Genomic DNA, 20,914 nt, shown 5'->3' on the forward strand with positions numbered 1-20,914 from the left:
GAAGCTAGAGACTTAGGAGTGTTAGTGAATAGGGAATAAAAGTTTGGGGAGGGGAGCACATAGCATAAGTGGCTAAAGTAGCTCATCAGATTACTTGGTTACTGAAGAATAGTTTGACGAGCAGAGACAAGCAGGTTACTGTTCATCTTTATTGAGCCTTGATAAGACCCCCACTTAGATTACTGCATGCAGATATAAGCCCCCAGGATTTTTTGATGATGTAGAGAGGATCCAGAGGTGAGTGACCAAGATAGTAGCAGGTCTATGGCATGAACCTTATGAGAACAGGTTGAAGATTTGTGGGTTACAGAAACTGGTTGATAGATGGAAAAGGGTGATATGATTGAGACATATGAGGGGTTTTTACAAGATTAATTCAGAGGAAATTTTTTAGAACAGATCTGGTGGTGGGAGAACTGGGGACCATCCATGGAAACTGAGTAAGAGTGTAGTTAGCAAGGGTGTTAGAACTAGGTTTTTTGCTTGGAGAATAGTGAATGAATGGAATAGGTTGTCAGAGTCTGTTGTGGGTGCCATGACTGTGAATGAGTTCAAAGCAAAGTATGATAGATACTGCACAAATGTTGGGTATTCTTGACTTGATGTTTAGGGCCTCTCTCTCAATGAGTCTAAGGATTCCTTGGCGTAGCCATAATAATAATATTCCAATAAAAAGCACTAAAGCAAGACATTCTGAAAATATACTAGTATCATTTTTTTTTATGTATCAAAACAAAGGCTGTGCAAATAAACAGGTAATAAGAACTAACAACAGCATTCGTAATTTAATGGACAGAATAATAATAATTAATAAATAAAATTAAAAATAATAATAATTAACGTGATATAACTATAATTATATTAACTGTTATGAAGTATTTTCACACTTCAGTAAAGAGGAAATTATTAAAAACATCAATTTTTAATAGAATTTTTTACCTAACAAAGGATGAGGTCTCTAATTTGATTAAATAACAAAGTGTAATTTCAAGAATCATAAATTTCAAAACTCGTTCACCAAATTTGCTCATAATGATAAATACTATGGTTTCAGTTCTTTTGACATGAGATTTATTTTCAATCCTGGGAATTCTTGAGAATATATAATTTCACTCATGAAAACTATTTTTTAAATATACTTATTATATTCTGGTATTTCATTACCATTTTGACATTTATGCAATGAATAAAATACAGGTTTGAAATTATAATAAAAAGGTTTTATTATAACAAAATTTTATTTTGAATTAATGTATACGAGGGGTTGCAAAGTGGCAGCCCACAGGCTGGATACGGCCTGCAAAGGCTTCGTATCTGGCCTGCGACCTTAATGATTTCTTTTCTAAAAATCAATGTTTCTAACATCCTGCGGGGATTAAAACAGAAAAAATTCAAACTTCTAAATGTTTTATGACAGCTTTGAACAAAAGTAAAACTTATTACTACAATTCTTTGTACCATGTTTCTATCATCAAATGTTGGCAACACTGAATGGAAGTTACTTGTCACGCAGCCATTTTAAGCCATGTGATACAATGTCAATAAGTTACAGGTTACCATTGTAATATGATAGTGTGTTAATAAAAAGTTACCTCAATAACTTATATTTTTTTTGCTCATAATGTCAAATTTAAAATTAATAAAAGAAAAATAGATCAAGGCAGAACTTTTCAAGAAAAATGGGAGAAGGCATATTTCTTTGTGGAAGTAATAAATATTCCAACATGTTGGAATATTTATGATATGTAGACAAAAGTGTCGCCGTAGTGAAAGAATATAACCTAAAATGCCATTATGAAACAAACCATAAGAACTGTGATAAATATACAGAAAAGATGCGTGATGACAAACTTATTAAAAATTGAACTGAAGTTTCAACAGAGGAAATTTTCGAATGTTATCACAACAAGCGATGCTGCTGTTAAATGTAGTTACATCATAAGTGAAAATATTGCTCGGGCTTCGAAATCTTTTACTGATGGAGAATTTATTAAAAATTGTATTTTAAGTGCAGTTGAAATCATGTCCAGAAATATCAAGCATTTCAAAGTATAAGCCTATCAGGAAATACAGTTGCGGAGCATGTTGAAGATATAGCAGAGAACTTCTAACATATATTGCTTGAAAAAATAAAGAACTTCCAAGATATATTGCTTGAAAAAATAAAGAGTTTTGTAGAGTTTTCCATTGCAGTTGATGAATGTACAGACATTATTAATACTTCCCAGTTAGCAATATTTATTCGTGGCATTGATGATGATATGATTATGACTGAAGAACCTATTGGATATAGTGCCTATGTCAGGAGCAACGATAGGAAATGAGTTATATTTGTGTATTGCGAAAGAGTCTTGAAAATGCTCACATGGACTGGTCAAAATTAGTAAGTGTGACTACAGATGGGGCTCCTGCTAGGGTTGGTGTTAACGTCAGACTTGTTGCAAAACTTCAAATGAAAAAGGAAATGTTGTGCAAGGATAAACTTAAATCATTTCATTGCATAATACACCAGGAGTCACTTTGTGCTAAAAAACTAAAGATGGAACGGGTCAAGAGTGTAGTAATTAAAACAGTTAACTGGATATGCTCTCATGCCTTGAATCATTGACAATTCAATGCTTTGTTGGATGAATTGGATTCACAATACAGTGAATCAAATTCAGTTTGCTATATTATACAGAGATTAGGTGGCTTAGTCATGGCGTCACTTTGAAAAGATTTTTTGAACTCTTAAAAGCAATTGATGTTTACTTCATCCTAAGGAAAATTGATTCTTCAGCTCACCGATGAAGATTGGTGCAAAGAACGGGCCTTTTAGTTGACATAACAAGCCACTTAAACACTCTGAATACTGCTCTGCAAGGACATGAACAGTTGATATGTCATATGTATGATTCAATTAAGAAATTTCTGGCAAAACTCTATCTTTGGCCAAAAAATAATTTATCCCACTTTCCTACACTTAAATTGATTTCTTGAAATAATAATGATGATGAAAAATACATTCCTCAAATTGAAGAACTGAAAATTGAATTTGAAAAGACTTTCTGATTTCAACCAGTTTGAAAATGAATTATTATTATTCAGTTCACTTTTTTTAATTAGTATTGAAAATGTTGACGAAGAATTACAAATGGAAGCAATTGAAACTCCAGTGCAATACTGAACTAAAAAATAAATATAACAAAATTGGCATACCAAATTTTTATAAATACCTTGGCAGTAAACATCCCAAATATAAAATTTATTGTGCAAAAATGTTGTCAATCTTTGGAAGTACTTATGTATGTAAGCAATTATTTTCAATTATGAAACTTAATAAGTCAAAATTCCACTCATGGGAAGATTCTAGATTAAATGTAATACTTCATATTGCAACACAAAACGAAAAAGCAGATATTGTACAGAAAAAAAGATGTCGGGGTATCAGGATCAAAATCAAATTAAAAAAAAAAGAACTCGTAGATAAAAATCTTTATTTTTGTAAGTCAAAATTATGTATTTAAATAATTTTGTATAAATTATTTCAAGTATGAATAAAATATAATTGAACTTATATTTTCTAAACTTGTTATATTTTTAAATTTTAAAAATAAAAATGGTCATAAATTTAAATGGTGGTGTAACTGTTTACGTAAGTTGTAAAGGCACAGCAACAAAAGGGTCTTTGTTAGAGCCTTATTTTTTTAGTTTATGTTTTGGTTCACAGAATAATATTGAACATGGTCCATATCTGATATACATCTAATTGACTGGCCCTTTGCTGCATTTGAGACTCGTTGTATACAAAAAAAAATTTAAGCACAAAGCAAACAAAAAAAAAAACATTTATTATTAATTATCCTTTATTTTATTTAATGTTACATAGTGATGCATACCACCGGTTGGAAACCGATGTTCTAGATGAATAAAATAAGATCTTCCTGTTTGTCCATTTTTTTTTTTTTTTTGCTAACGCCTTTTTATTCCCGTATACGGGGAGTAGGCGAGGCCATTTAGCCCTATCTAACTTTTGGAGACTGAGTGGGCAGTTCAATCTCCACTGGTACCAATCAGAGATAGATGGCCCAAGGCTATCACTAATTAAGCGGTACTCAGTGAAGAGAGAGACGGCTCAAATGTGCCGCCATCTCGTGGTCCCTAACACAATATATTTAATGTCTGAAATAATGTGGGTTCTACGGTCGATTTTCTTGAGTTTACAGGACGAAAAACCCGAGTTTCCGGGAGGAAAAACCTGCTTGCCCATGCCAGAGATCGACTAACTCAGGAACCGGTCGAAAAAAGGCTTAGAAAAATTTCCTCTAGTGGCCGACTAGACTCGAAACCAAGTCTTCCTTCGTGTGGCCAAGCGCTGTGGTTTGCAAACGCCACATCCACTGAGCTACACAGGCTTTCCTGTTTTGTCCAAAATAAGATAAATCACATGAGCAAGGAATCTAGTAGAAGCCTGGATAATTGATAGATGAAAGCTTGTCCTTAGGAGAAGTGAGAAAGGTGGAGATTTTTCTGATGGGGCAAAAGGCAACAAAAATATTCAGTGGTTTAAAACTTCTGCTAAGTGTTCACTAATGCCATGTACATAAGGAATGCAAATTATTTCTTCTATATTTGAAGAGGTAGAGGAACCATAATTGTTAAAAGCTTTTTTTATTTTATTTTTTATGAAAGAATCCTTAAAATCATTAGCTGGAATTATCAGGTAACCAAATAAGTTTGTGCAGTTTTCAGTAGAGTTTGCTGCAATGACTTGTTTTATTTTGTAGTGGTTTGCAGGGCATAATTTTTTTTTATGTGCATCATAAGGCAGTGCTTCCCAAACTTCTGGATGTCAGGGCCCGCTTTGCAAAAATTAATATATTTCACGGTCCCCTTCGAAAAAAAATTGTAATAGAGAGATATATTATTATAATATTTATTGTATTTATGTTCAATACAAAACATACACAGCGAATATTGCAAAAATCAAATGCATATATTACATTTTTTGCCTCTTACTGTTTGGTTCTGAAGACGATGCAGGCTGTTCTGGTAAAATACGAAATACTCTCCTTTTTTTTTGAGTCTGTTTCTGCTTCTTCTGCTTGTTCGCGGGATTCATTTTTATTTTTTATCAGACACTTATCCATCTCAGGGTTAAAATTTTTAACGTAGAATATTTCAAATAATAGCACCACTTACCGATACTGGCACACCACAGACTGACAACATGAAAAATTAGTGAATATTACCTGAATAAGGGAATCCCCGGACCAGGAACATTTTTCTTTTTTGTGACTTTTCTCCCTTTACGGTAATTAAGCCTAACGCGAAACAGACAGCTAAGGCAGGTTACTAAAACATGCATATGATTGGTGCGGTATTAACAAAAGATCGCGCAACCGAAAGACAAAAGCATAGCTGACAATTGAGTTGAAATGCTAACTCTCTTCAACCGAATTCCATATGTGAAACTGCCATAACATTCATTATGTATATATTACTTAGTTTTAATACTTTTATGAATTTTAGCACGTTCGGTTGAATTTATTGCTGCCTTGGGAAATCGAACTCGCACACATCTAATTAATAACAATAGTTTTTAGTTAGATACTGTGTTTGCCCATGCAACATATGGTTTTGTTTCAGTCTATATATACAGCATGGTTTCTGCATGAGGGGACATGTGATTCATTAATTAGTGTTTTTATCCCAGTTGTCTCTAATTCAACTATTTGTTGAGAAATATATTACATAGACTGATATTCACTGGCATAATAAAAGTACTTGTTTTTATTGCCTCTGCAGTATAGTGGCTGTTAGGGAGGGCGTGTTGTTTACCACTGCAAGCAGTTACTATCTCCCCACATGAACTTGTTTAAGCTTTTTTTCATGTGTGAAGTATATGCGAAACTTTTATTGGTAACAAAAAACTAGCTCGGATGACAGTGATAATATAAAACGAGTTTTGATATGTATATAAAGTCAATATCAACAGTGCCTGATTACGATATCGAACGCGTGATGAAAGGGGAAGGGGACAGGAAGATTTGGAGCTTCCTTGGAGAGCATTCAAAGTAAATACAATTAACCACTGCTTTGAAATGAAACATATGAATAAGCAATATTTACTAATATTCATTAAGCGCCGAAATACACAGGAAGCAAAGTTTGTGAACCAACACCAATGTGTGAATTTTTCCATTAAAATATAAAAAATAACAAAAAAGAAATAATAAAAGTTAAATACGTTTCTTTTAAAATAAAAAAAATCTACTTAGTCTTAAAACATTTTAAATTTGTTTTCATTATTTCACGGCCACCCTCAACAAAATCTATGGCCCCGAAGGGGGCTGCGGCTCACAGTTTGGGAAGCACTGTCATAAGGCACAGATACACAGATTAAGCCGGCAAAGGTTGGTCGATTGGTAGAGCCTCTGCTACTAATGGCTCAGTTAAGTAAGTTTGAGCACGGTTAGTAGTTGAAAGGGGGCCAATCGTTCGATGCTGTTGGCACACTCTCCCTCGATGAGTCTTTGGACTCCCTGGAGGTGTCAAATAATAATAATACGCATCAGGTCAATTGGTGTGCTCTAACTTGGTGTATACTCTTTTTCTGTGACTTTGAACTTGGTGTAATTTGGGCTTTAATTTAAACTCAGTTCGAAGACTTCAGAAGTATCCTTAAGATATGTGTGGCATTTGAAAAAAATGTGATAGCAGAATGTACTAAGCAGAAATGGCTTAAAAAATTTATTTCTGGTGATGAATCACTTGAAGATGCACCACATTCAGGAAGACCTTCCATTATTGATAATGAAGAATTAGGTACCACTGTTGAAAATAATTCTATATTAATATGTCAAGAACTTTCACAAATGTTTAACTTGAGTGGCGAAACAATTCATTTACACTTGCATCAACTGGGAAAATCATGGAAGCTAAACAAATGTGTCCTACATGTATTATCAGATGACAATAAACTTCAAAGGCTATAAGTTTGTTCTTCACTTCTTTCACATCATAAAAACAAGTCTGTTTGGATTACTTGTTCACTTGTGGGCAAGTAATCTATTTTGTACTCTAACAAGAAGCAAACTTATCATTGATTGTTGCCAAATGATCCAGTATCATACATTTCAAAGGCACTACTTCATCACTAGAAGATTATGTTTTGTGTGTGTGGTGTGGACTGAAGCCGGTATTGTTCACTATGAGTTTCTTGCTGCAGGCCAAGATCTACTCGATGCAACTCGAGTATGTGCAGGATGCATTGCTTCGGAAACAGCCAGGACTAGTTAATTGGAAGAAAGTGCTATTCTTACAGGACAATGCAAAACTTACCCGTGAGAAGATTTGTGGTTTAGGATGGGACTCTTTCATCCTCCATATTCTCTTGATATTTCTCCAAGCAAATAGCACATTTTTTGGCAGTAGACAATCACATGCGAAATAAACAGTTCCGAAATAAAACAGAGATTGAAGCAGAGGTTGCTAGGTTTATTACTTCTAAAGATAAAACATTTTATAAAAGCAGAATTCACAAACTTGTATCTCATTGGAAAGGGTTGTAGATTGTGAAGGTGCTTATTTTAATGAATAAAACACTTTATGAAAATTTCTGCTGTTGTTTAATTTTGATTATGAAACACTGCATGAACTTTTCTGGTTACCTGATAATATGCCAATTCTTTCTGTAAAAGATCACCTTAAGAGCATAAAGAATGGGCATGATGAATTAAAGTCTTAATAGTTCCAGTCTTTTGACTAGGATGGTTATGTGTGAGAGTCTTCTTCCAAAAATCTGAAAAATGTACGCTACCATCTGATTGATGAAGAATTAGAAGATCTAGAAAAGGATAATCATGTGGATAACATATATATGACACATCAAGGGGAAAAGCCTTTCAGAACCTTTGTTGTTGAAAGAGCCACTTATGAAGCCACAAAAAATTTTAAAGATTGGATCATGGAATGTCAGAACATTGTACCAGGTAGGAAAAACTAGGCAGGTAACAAATGAAATGGACAATTACAAGTTAGACATTTTAGGCATCAGCAAACTCATATGGACTGGGTTTGGTAGAATTATAACTAAAGATAACAAGACAATACTGTACTCTGGATCAGAGGAGAAGCATGAAAAAGGAGTTGTGCTAATATTGAACCCAAACTTAACCAAAAGCCTGATGGAATGGGAACCAGTAAAGGAGAAAATTATAAAAGCCAGGTCCTATTCCAAATTTATCAGACTTTCTGTTGTGCAGGTTTACGCACCTACTAATGATGCAGATGAAGAAATAAAAGAATGCTTTTATGAACAACTCCAAAAGGTAATAAATTCTATTCCAATACAAGATATGATAATACTCATTGGCGATCTTAATGCAAAAGTGGATAAAGGGTCATGTAGAAGAAAAATTCTTAGGTTTCGAGGCTTGTGGAGACCAAAATAAAAACGGTATGATGTTTGTATCCTTTTGTGAAATGAACAGCTTTGTCATTGGAGGAAGTAAATTCAAGCATAAAGAAACCAAATTGATCATGTTGCTATCAATAGCAAATTTGTAAGATCCATGCTTGATGTGAGAGTCAAATGTGGTGCAGAGATGTTGGTTCTGACCACTTCTTGTTAGTGACGAAGTTGAAATTAAAACTTCAAAGTGTATTAAGAAAGAAAAGAAGTCCAAGAACTGCATTTGATATTGAAAAATTAAAGAAACAAGATAAAAGTTTGCTTTGGAGATAAAGAACAGATTCAGTATATTAGAAATAGAGGAAAATCAAGATGTAACAGCAGAAAACAACAAAGTAGATGAATATTGGAAAAACTTCAGGAATACATACAATGAAGTTGCTGAAGATACAATTGGTAAACGAAGAAAAAGAAAAAATAAAGAATGGTTCAATAGAAATATTCCAGTTTTGTGATCACATGTTTATTAGAGAACTGTTTTTAAAAAATTAAACAAGTACTAAAAATAACCAGACAAGTTTCATTAGTCATAAGACTAACATATTCAGTTGGAGACAATGCTATTTGTTGTCGCGTTCTGTGGTTCACGCTCACTCTGTCCGAGGTCTGAAGTGGGTAAAGTTTTAATAAACAATAACCAAACTTGATTTAAAATTAAATCTTGGTTTTTGTTGCATTGTGTAGGAATTTTAATCATATCTGCTGCCTCTTTGAATTTTCTTGTGAAACAATTCTTATCAATATAGGACGTTTGTTCTATCCCAGAGTACATCATGACCGGTAGAAGTTGTGTGATATGCTAAGCCAGATTTATGTTCTCTCTTCTTTTGTACGTCCTTTTGATGTTCGCTCATGCAGATATCCCCCGATCTCCCTGTCTGGCCTATGTAGCAGATGATACAGTAACAATGAGTATTGTAAACCCCCTGGTTTTTTCATTGGGTGATGTGGGGGTTTCAGAGGATGAAGAGAGCTTGATATTTTCTCAAGTGGCAGGAAAGTCATTTTTATGTTGTACTTGTAAAGTTTTTGATGTTCATAATACCAACAAATGAACTTGTTTTTTGTAATTTCTTATAGTTTGGGCTTTAAACTGTTAGTCCTCTTTACCCCTGAAGATGTTAATCTTACGACTAACAAAACTTGTCGGGTTATTTTTAGTACTTGTTTAGTTTTTTAAAAATGGTTCTCTAATAAACATGTGGTCATAAAACTGGAATATTTCTATTGAACTTCTTAACCACAGAAACCTACGCATGAATATAGAAACTCGTGGCGAGTTCAATTGGACTAAAGTTTCACAATTTGAGAAATTACGCATTAAAAAGCAGAACTTTATCAATCGTTTGATATTTTTAATCTGTTATAGAGACAATGAAATTGTGCCCAAGTGCATAAAAATCAAATGCACATTCCACTCCAATAGAGCCAACAGAATATACAAAAGAACGGAATTAGCTATATTGAGAGAAAGAATTGCAGCTATTAGAGCAGAATTGCCCAAGATCAACCAGGATACATGTAATATACATAACGAACTGTCATATCATTGCCTTCTGAACTTTGGAATAACATAGACACCATCACATACAATAAAGCTACAATGGTGGCAGAAAAGAAAAATGCAGCCTAATTAAAAAATTCTATACTCTTTTAAAAGAAAACCAAAGGAAACATTTAGATCAATCCAAAGTAGTAACTAACCTTTCCTCAAGAGTTCTAACGAGAGATGAAACAAATCTTCTTATGAAAGGCTTTAATTTTGCTGTAATAACGCCTCGACAAGTCCCAAAAATCGATATCATAGCCCAAATTGAAAAAGGAATAAGAAATGTATCAGGAAATATAGCAGACCTGATCCGCATTCAAAGTACAGCACTACTATTAAATTGCAAATTATCACCAAAAAACAGAATACAGAGCCCTTAATAAACTCAAATCAGATAAAAACATAGTCATAATAAAAGCAGACAAAGGCAATGCAACAGTGATTTTGAACTCACAAGATTATAACAACAAAATGAAAAGCCTCCTTGAAGATTCCAATACTTACACACCATTAGACAGAGACCCCACTTGGCGAACTCACAAGAAAACTAATGAACTTATCAAGAATATACCAAACTGGTCTGAAGAAATAAAAAGGAATTTACAATCAAAACACCCACTAGTGCATAGAATATATGGAGTTCCTAAAATTCATAAAAAAAGATATACCACTAAGACTGAAGGTGGACGGAAGGGACTCTCCAACCTCGAATCTGGCAAAACACCTTACAAACTTGATTTTACTACATATAGGAAAAACAACATCATTCATTAAGAACAGTTCGGACTTCATAGAAAAAAGTAAAAGATATACACACAGATCTTTCAGACATTAGCAAGTTTAGATGTTGTCAGCCTTTTCACAAAGATTCCAAGAAATGAAACAGTAAACATCCTGGAGAATCTCTTTCCATGGGACATTGTACAGCTCTATGAACACTGCATTAAAAACACGTTTTCTTCCTTTACCAAGACAAACTCTGGGAACAAAAAGAAGGACTAGTAATGGGTTCACCCCTCTCACCAGCTCTAGAAAACCTCTACATGGAAAATTTTGAAAATCATGCTTTACAAAACTGGCACATAAAACCAAAAATATGGCTCCACTATGTGGACGGTATCTTCATCATTTGGCCAGGAACAGCACTAGAACTTACCATTTAAAGACTATATTAATAACTTACATCCAAACATAAAATTTACTCTGGAACTAGAAGAAAATAAAAAACTGCCTTTCCTAGACATCATTATAGAAATAAATGAAAGAAAAACAGATTATCATTCTCCATCTATAGAAAACCAACAAACACAGGAAGATTTCTTCATGCTACCTCACACCACTACCCCAAGCAAAAAAAATAGGCCTAATAAAAAACCTTAAGGGATAAAGCATACAACATCCCCAGTACAGAAGAAAAGCAGAAAGAAGAAATACAATATTTAACACAGATCTTACAACTGAATGGTTACACAACTAAAATAACTAAGAAAATTCTCAATACAGCACCTACAAAAAAATTAAATAAACAAGACTTCAAGAACACAGTCACCCTTCTTTATATCAAGAATGTAACAGATAAATTAGCCAAATTACTTTACAAGTACGACATAAAAGTGACTTTCCTGCCACTTGAGAGAATATCAAGATCTCTTCATCCTCCGAAACCCCCCCACATCACCCAATGAAAAAACCAGGGGTTTATAATATTCATTGTTCCTGTGGCATCTGCTACGTAGGCCAGACAGGGCGATCGGGGGAAATTCACATGAGCAAACATCGAAAGGACATATAAAAGAAGAGAGAACATAAATCTGGCTTAGCATATCACAGCTCCTACCGGTCATGATGTACTCTGGAATAGAACAAACATGTCCTACATTGATAAGAATTGTTTCACAAGAAAATTCAAAGAGGCAGCAAATATGATTAAAATTCCTACATAATGCAACAAAAACCAAGGTTTGATTTTAAATCAAGTTTGGTCATCGTTTATTAAAAATTTACCCACTTCAGACCTCGGACAGAGTGAGTGTGATCTGTTATTAGGTTTTTTAACGAACTTTTTGATGTTCATAATACCAACAAATTAACTTGTTTTTTGTAATTTCTTATAGTTTGTGCTTTAAACTGTTATTCCTCTTTGCCCCTGAAGATGTTAGCCTTATGACTAATGAAACTTGTTGAGTTATTTTTAGTACTTGTTTAGTTTTTGAAAAACAGTTCTCTAATAAACATGTGGTCACAAAACCGGAATATTTCTATTGAACTTCTTAACCACAGAAAACTTATGCATGAATAAAGAATGGTTAACTGCAGAAACTTGGAAGATCATTGAAGAGAGAAAAAAGATTAAATCATTAATGAACAACACAAATTCAGAATGATTATAAGGTACATAGCAATCACTATAATCAACTAAATAGAAGCATAAAGAGAGCTGCAAGAGCCGACGAGAAAATATATTGATGAATTAGCAAAAGAAGCACAACATGCTGCAGAAAATGGATAAATTAGACAACTTTATCAGATTATAAAACAAATCAATGCTAACAAAAAAGCAATCCCTTCCTCCATTAGAGACAAACAAGGAAAGTTATTAACAATTGACTCCAAAATCAAAGCAAGATGGAGAGACTATTTTGAAAAAACTTTGAATGTAAAGGTAGATACAGAATCTCAACAGGCACAAAATATTACATCTAGTGTAATACCCACTTTGAACATTTCCAAAGACAAGATTTCGTTGAGCAAAGTCAAAGATGCCTTGAATTCATTAAAATCTAACTAAGCATGCAGAAATGATAATATCAATGCCAAAATGTTAAAAGCTGATCTTATCACACAACTACTGCCAAATTACAAAAGGTTATACAATGAAATATGGAAGACAGAAAAGCTTCCTGAACAATGGAAAAAAGCAGTAATTATAAAAATCTCCAAAAAAGGAGATTTGACCAAGTGTGAAAATTGGAGAGGAATAAGTTTTCTTTCAATTCCCGTAAAAGTTTTTATCAAAATTTTAATTAATAGATTAAAAAAAGGAAATCAAAAATTTACTAAGAGAAGAACAGGCAGGTTTTCGAACTGGTTGCGGAACCATCCAACAAATATTCACTCTTAGAAATATAATCGAACAATGTACAGAATTTCAAAGCATCACTCTAAACTTCATTGATTTTAGTAAAGCATTCGACTCAGTAAATAGAGTGAAATTTTGAAAAATATTAGGAGAATGCATAATACTTATAAATTTCTCAACATTATTAAGAATACGTATAATGGCAGCAAGTCTTGTGTCACTGAAACTAGAGTTAGGCAGGGTTGTGTGCTATCTGGTATATTATGTATAATTTTAATTGATTGGATTATGAAAAACTCAATCATCAAAAGAGAGAAATGTGTTGGGACTTGACATCCACACTGGAAGACCTTGATTTTGCTGACAACAGTGCTCCTGATGACTTTGCTTGCTGCACAGAAACTGTGGGTCTACATATAAACAAGAAGAAAACCAAGGTCATGTGAATAAATGAAAAATTAAATAAAGAAATTAAGTTAAAAAATGAAACAACTGAAGATGTTGATACTTTTACATACCTTGGATCAGTAATAAATAAACAAGGCGGCACTGACGAAGACATTTTACAAAGAATTGCTAAAGCACAAAATTGTTTCAGGTCATTTAAACAAATTATGGAAACCATCAAATATTACAGTTAAAGTGAAAATTAATGTATATAAATCTATTGTGCAAGCAGTACTGCTATACGACTTTGAAACTTACCAAGGCACAAAGTAATAAATTTTGAAAATAAATTTTTCAAAACAAGTGTTTAAGAAGAATTTTAAAAACCTTCTCCAAGTCAATAGATGAAGAGATTTGCCTAAGAAGATGGAAATGGACCAGATATGTTCTTCGCATGGGGATAAACAGAATTCCCCAGGTAGCACTGAGTTGGGCTGCAGAATGAAGACGCTCTAGAGGTCGTCCAAAATTAACTTGGAGAAGAATGACTGAATCCGAAATGAAGGAGGCAAGATGGGCAAGTTGGACAAAAGCAAGAACAGCTGCGAGGGACAGATGGAAAACCGGCACTGCAGCCTTATGTGAAAGGAAGGCACAGAAAGACATGATGATGAAAAAGGGATAATCGTTTACATGTAGGTTTCTGTGGTGTTGAGACCACATTGTAATATAAATAAGGAGTTTATTAAAAATAAGCAATTTATTTTTAAAACATTAGAGAGTGCCAAATTAGGTCTTGAGATCTTTTATCTGCCAAAATTCAAATTGTTTCACTTACTAATTGTTGTGTATAAACTTTCACATGCTACTTTGTGATCTGAAGATGCCGATTTGAAATTCAGCAAAATATAAGCCAGTTAATAAACATTTTTTTTTTTTTAAATAATTCGTCTGGTGTTATTAATACTATTAAAATAAGTTAGGAATAATATTCTTCTCTTTCTCAATTTCGGAAACTGGTAGAAGTAGAATGAAATAGGATGCTTTATATTTTTTAGTGGAATACCACAATACCATCAACTGCTTGCTAAGAGAAAAAAATGCACTTAAAGAAGCAAAAAGAGAGAGAATAAAAAAAAAGAAAAAGAAAAAAATTGAAGTACATATCAGTGGTGGTTTCAAAATCATAGTAATCTTGCTGATACTCATGGTTCAGTTTTTTCTGAGAAAACAAAAAACTTTCCCAAGGATAATGACATGAATGCTCACTGGAAAAAACATTTTAATGATCTTTTCATGCCAAACAACCCTCACAGATGACATTTTCAACTATATTAATCTCATTTTCTAGAATTAAAAGTGTCATAAAGGAGAATATGTAAATCCAATAGGGGATCAAATCTTGAACAACCCTGCTGAGATATTCAATTCCAAACAACTCCCACAAATGACATTTTTGACAATGTTCTCCAAGAGAGCAGTTCAGAGATAGTCTCATTTTGTTGAAAAAGTAGAATACATACATCTAACAAGGTATCAAATCCTGACCATCCCTGCTGAGATCTTCAATAAAGAGTAAAAGAATTCATTGTAGATTTGCATCTTCTGTTTTGAAATCTGGAATATACAAGGTGGTATCAAAATGTTTCGAGACTAGCTCTGTTTACGAGAAATCACTTTATCTACATTTACACACTATCACCTTCAAAATAATCCCCCTTGTATATCAATACAGCACTCCTAGCATTCTTGCCACTTCTGAAATGTATCCTGGAAGTCTTCTTTTCGAAGCATGTCAAGCACCTTCTGCGATTCGTGTCGGATCTCCGCAATGGTGTCGAAACAGTGGCCTTTGAGCTGGATCTTCATCTTCGGGAAGAGTGCAAAGTCTGCAGGAGCCAAATCTGGCGAGTAGGGTGAAGTAAAGAATAAAGGACATTATACTGAAGAGCATGGCAGGTCCAACTATACAGTGAAATTTTTTTGTTCAAGAGAATCCTATTAATAATGGCTTTGAAAAATTATTAATGTTTAAGAGAAAAATAGGCATACCATTTCTTTCATGTATGCCCCATTTTTTAATATTAGTTTTTGTGGCACGCACACACACACACACACACACACACACACACACACACACACACACACACACACACACACACACACACAAAAAAAAACCCTAGGAATTCATTAAAATGTTTAAATATTCATACAAATTTAAAGACACCATCAAATCTTTCAAAATTTGTATAGATCTGGCATCACTGCACAGACTGTTGAATCATATCGACCCTTTGGAAACATTTGCGATTTCATCACAGGAAGTCTCGAATGTTCTGGAAATGTTTCTGCGAGTATAAATAAGGCTTAAAATGGCAAACTGCAACAGTGACCAACAGTGAGAAGTCGATGGTTTGAGTTATTTTACTGCTATGCTCCTACAAGGCAGAAGAGTGCATTAAAATTTTATTTGCAACTATTGAAAATCGTTTAGCAATGTTGATGAAGAATTTTAGAAACTATTTTATAACCAATGACAACATAATAGCAATGTACGAGTGGGTTAGAAACCCGTTTTAAATTACTCCTGAAGGTTTCTCAATTGAAGAAGAGAAACAATTTATAGACGTCACGTTAAGCGGCTAAATCAAAAGACAATTTGCATTGAAATCGCTGTTTGAATTTTGGGCTGGCGTTGAGGATGAATTTTCTGCACTAAAGTCAAGAACTTTTTGTGCACTTTTGCCATTTCCAACATCTTATCTGGTTTTCTGCAGTGGCTGCCTTAAAAACAAAATATAGATCTCAGTTAAATATAAAAAGAGAACTAAGAGTGTCAATTTCCAATGTATCACCATCATATGAAAAGCTTTGCAACACAGCACAAGGAAGCCATTAATTTTTAGATTCATTGTTATTATTTAGTTTTAATTAGTTGCTCGGTATATTTTGTAATATTGACATGTTCCCGTAAGCGTAACTAGTTTATTCAATACAGTGGATTTTATACATTTTATTATTTTATTTTCCAAGTGTATTTTAAGTTTTTGTGTCAATAAATAGTTTCATTAAATGCTTTTGTTTCAATAAAGTAGTTTTTCCTTTGATTTCCACTTTCTTCGCACCCTCTCCCCTTTATGTATATTGTGCTCCCTTTTGGGGGCATGCCCCCACAGGTTGAGAATCACTGACCTAAAGAATTAATCACCTTCTGGCCAATATGAAGGAATGTAGTGCTGACATCAACAAATGAGACCTCTTAACTCTCGCACAGTTATGAGAGAGAGAGCCAGTGTTCAAAGGATCACAGTTTGGTGAGCTGCATATGCCACCTAAAAGATGTCAATCATGGGATGATATGCAAATCACATTTGCATATCATCCCTTTGACCATCTCTGAATCAAGTTTTTGTATATATTAATTCCAAATGTGAGAGGAAATACAAAACCTACAGCACTTTTCTCTTTTTAACTTCTTGTTCACACAAAATCTACAGGATGTGTGTGTGTGTGTGTGTGTGTGTGTGTGTGTGTGTGTGTGTGTGTGTGTGTGTGTGTGTGTGTGTGTGTGTGTGTGAGTGAGTGAGTGAGTGAGAGAGAGAAGTTAAAAGAAAAAAGGAATCTACTGATGTTTTTTATGACAATCCGAGCGCTGGAAGGCTGTTTAAGAGGACAGACATCAAATCAGTGAATTTGAAGTGAGAAAACAAATGGATGTTGGATGCAGTTGTTTGCATTTTTGAGTATTTGCAAGGAAAAGAAGAAAATATTATCAAGGCAATGTTCATCTATCAGTGCCTTGGTATTTTGTGAATTAACAGGTGGATGAAAGGCAGTTAAGAACAGCACTTATGAAGATATTAAGAAAGGCATGAAACAAAGAGAATATGTATGAGAGAGATCATCAATCTGATACCCTCTTCTGGGCAGCATTAAGAATATTATGAATTTTTGATGCATTGTTCCACATTAGGCAGATGTGGGATTTATACAGGGTTAGTAGTTGTACAGATGAGAAGCAGGGTTACGCAGAAAAGACCAAAGTTTTTTTAGAGACCAAGGGAACTTATGGACAGATTTATCTTTGTCAGAAGGTGAAGAAAGGCTTACGTTTTTGTCGTATATGTTGTTTAATTTTGACGGTATATATATCAGAACAAGATATAGGTGGATTGATACGGTACAAAGTGCCTTAGAAGATAGAAATATAAGATCTGATAATGTTGGAATCTTGACAAGTAACAGACTGATTTGGAGGAAAATTGTAAATAGGAAGTTAGTAATAATATAAATTTTTCATGTAGTACTATAACATCCTGTACACCCCTTGAAGGTACATGTCAGGAAATTGATGATGATGATGATAATATCAGAACACAGAATGATAAGTAAATAATTATTTACTGACTTATTGCTGATATTTCACTGGTGTTATAACCAGCATCTTCAGAGCTGGTTAGTGCTAGAGATGCATGTAAGCTCAAGAAGAGAAATCCGATCTTTTCTCCAAAGATTTGAATATTATTAAAAGGTAATGAAAAGTGAAGTGAAGTTGTAATGAGAAAGAAGAAAGCATATAGGAATTCAGTTATAGCACCCAAGTTGATAATAATGTTCTCACTCCACTGGAGAATTGCAAGGAGATTACTGTTTTAAGGCAATGGTTATGGAAGAACTAAAAGCTTGTTCTTCCATGAGCATCACAAGGTTTGTCGTATGAAAAGGAAGAATAGAATGTACCATTATCAGCAATACTATAAACACAATTTCAAGTTAGTGCAAGAAGGTCATTTGTGTACAGGAGGAAGATGGTGGGTGAAAGTATAAGTGTCTTGGGATACACTTTGGCATTAAAAAGGGAAAATCTAAAGAGAGGAAGTATTTACCATAACATATAGTGAGAAATTAGAGAGTAAATTGGTTACCCAATTACACAGAATGGAAGACAGACAATAGGATAGTCTGTTAAGTAGGCTTCTACGACAATCAAAGCAAATGACTTGTAAACACGAATAGAGACCATACAAATTTCTCCACACCTTTCCATGACATGTTTCCAGAAGGGGATGATGCAGGTTAGAACCTGCTGTACATCAAGAGTGGAAGAATCCATATTATTCATTAATGATTTACTGAATCCTCCAGGTAACAAAGAAAAAGAAGTTAACTATTGATGACATATATTTATGTTGGAGGCTTAATGGATTTTTTACAACTCAGAAAGGATTAAAACAGAATTTAATACTTCCCATATTTCGTCTCAGTCAATGAGACATCTTCAGGGATTACAAAAAAACTAATGTAACACAAACACAAATAACAAACAATACTAAGCCCAACAACGTGGGTGACACTAAAGTCCTAACTAGGTGAGGCGCCCTCTAAGTGCGGTTGTAGGTTGCCTGGAATGTAGGGTGGGACCTCTGGTGATAAGTATTTCCCAAATCTTAGGAAGCTTAATACAACCATATTTATTAAGATTTGGTTGATTTCTGAGAGCTGCTGCTGCTGATTCTAAGAATAGTCTTTTTTTTTTTTTTAATTTGCTGTGGAGCATGGTGAAGCACGGCATCACAGAGAGAATGGCATGAGTAGCAGAGATTTGGTCTCGCAGTAGTGCAAAGCTGGCGCGGTTAAAACGAGCCATACTCAGTCCCTCTCAAACCTTCTATCTGGCTAAGATATGTTGATGATGTGTTCTCTATTTGGCCTCGTGTAACCGCGCCAGCTTTGCACTACTGCGAGACCAAATCTCCATTACTTGTGTCACCCTCTCCGTAATGAACACTGCCATTGGCTTCTTACAACCAGCGCTCTCGGCTGTACTTAACTAAGAACTTTGGTCTATTCTCTCTGGCATCTCAGAAGCTTCTGCACAGAAAGAATTTCAAAAAATAAAAAATAAACATATCAAGAAATATAACAACCTGGTGAAAGCCAAACCGCAACTGCAAATTCAACTGCTCCAGACAGTTGTTAACTTATCCTCCAAAAGGCTCAATGACGATGCAGTCAATGCCTTAAACCTTGGCCACAATTTTGCAGTCGCTCTGAAAGAAGTGCCAGTGCTTGATGTAATGTTTAATATCGACCGTGGGATCTGTCGCTTAGCACCGGAGATAGCAAATAACATCAGGCTTGATGTCGCCAACAACCTCGCCTCCAAAAAGCAATTTATCGTCCACCCAACACACTGCTCTCATGAAATTACGGAAAGAGAAAAGTATCGTCATCACCAGAGCAGATAAAGCTAATGCCACGGAATACAATTGAAAAATGGAAATTATCCTCGACCTACACCCCGCTAGAACACAACCCCACAAAAACACAAGTTAAAAAATTAAAACACTTACTTAAAAAACTATCACCATGGCCCCTGAACATCACGAAAAAACTCGAGCTTTTTTGTTCCCGTCACCCTTGAATATACGGCTTACCAAAAATCCACAAACCCAATTCCCCACTAAGATCTATAGTAGATGCCACTAATGCACCTTGCTACAAACTGTCAAAACAACTGGCCAACTCTCTGATCCCCCCCCCCCCTCACTGGACTTTCCACATCCTATTTAAAAAACTCTGCCCATTTTAAAACCCTCATAGAAAATTTAACCTTAAATAACACTGACATATTGGTAAGCTTTGACATCTCCTCACTTACCAATATTTCCTTAATTGATACATTAACAAACTTAGAAAACGTTTTTCCTTCTGACATCTTATATCTCTTTTCCTTTGCCATCAATTCTGGTTATTTTTCTTGGAAGAACAAAATCTACAAGCATATAGAGGGAACCACTGTGGGTTCCCTCTCACCCCCTCTTGGCAATTTTTATATGGAAAATTTTGAAAAATGAACTATAGACTCAACCCCTCTCAAACCTTTCTATCTGGCTAAGATATGTTGATGATGTGTTCTCTATTTGGCCTCATGGCCCAGACACATTAAACTCCTTCCCCAGTCACCTCAACAGCCTACATCCAAGAATCCAGTTTACGATGGAAAGGGAAAAGAACAATTGTTTACTCTTCCTAGACACCTTAGTTACACGCCTTCCTAACGGTACACTTTCCTTCACTGTATATAGAAAACCCAAGCACACAGGCAGATACATTCGCAAACTCTCCCACCACTCCACTCAACAATATGGCATTATTAAAACGCTTACTAAGAGAGCCCACAATCTTGGTTCCAGTGGAACCGTCCTTACAACTGAACTTGACCACATACACAACACTTTCCTCTCCAATGGCTACAGCGATCACAGTATCAAAGAAATAATCAGTTCCTCCCGCATTCCCCAGTCTTCTCGTCAGAAGGAGTTTAGAAATGCCATCGCCATACCCTATATATCTGTGGCACATCCAAAAAAATAGCCAAGATTTTAAACAAGTACAACCTACACACAGCATTTAAGCCCCACTGCAAACTTGCTACCCTTAT

At 34.6% G+C, this 20,914-nt stretch overlaps 1 protein-coding gene across 4 annotated transcripts in view; it reads right to left on the bottom strand.

Moving 5' to 3' along the window:
- The window catches only part of LOC150104890 (uncharacterized), a 183,719-nt gene that overhangs the window by 43,716 nt on the left and 119,089 nt on the right, over positions 1–20,914 (bottom strand). The gene's annotated exons all lie outside the window — the stretch shown is intronic.

This window comes from Typopeltis vanoorti, chromosome 7 (genome assembly GCF_054136105.1).
Source record: "Typopeltis vanoorti isolate ZY-2024b chromosome 7, IOZ_Tvanoo_1.0, whole genome shotgun sequence".
In the NCBI taxonomy this organism is placed as follows: Eukaryota; Metazoa; Arthropoda; class Arachnida; order Uropygi; family Thelyphonidae; genus Typopeltis; species Typopeltis vanoorti.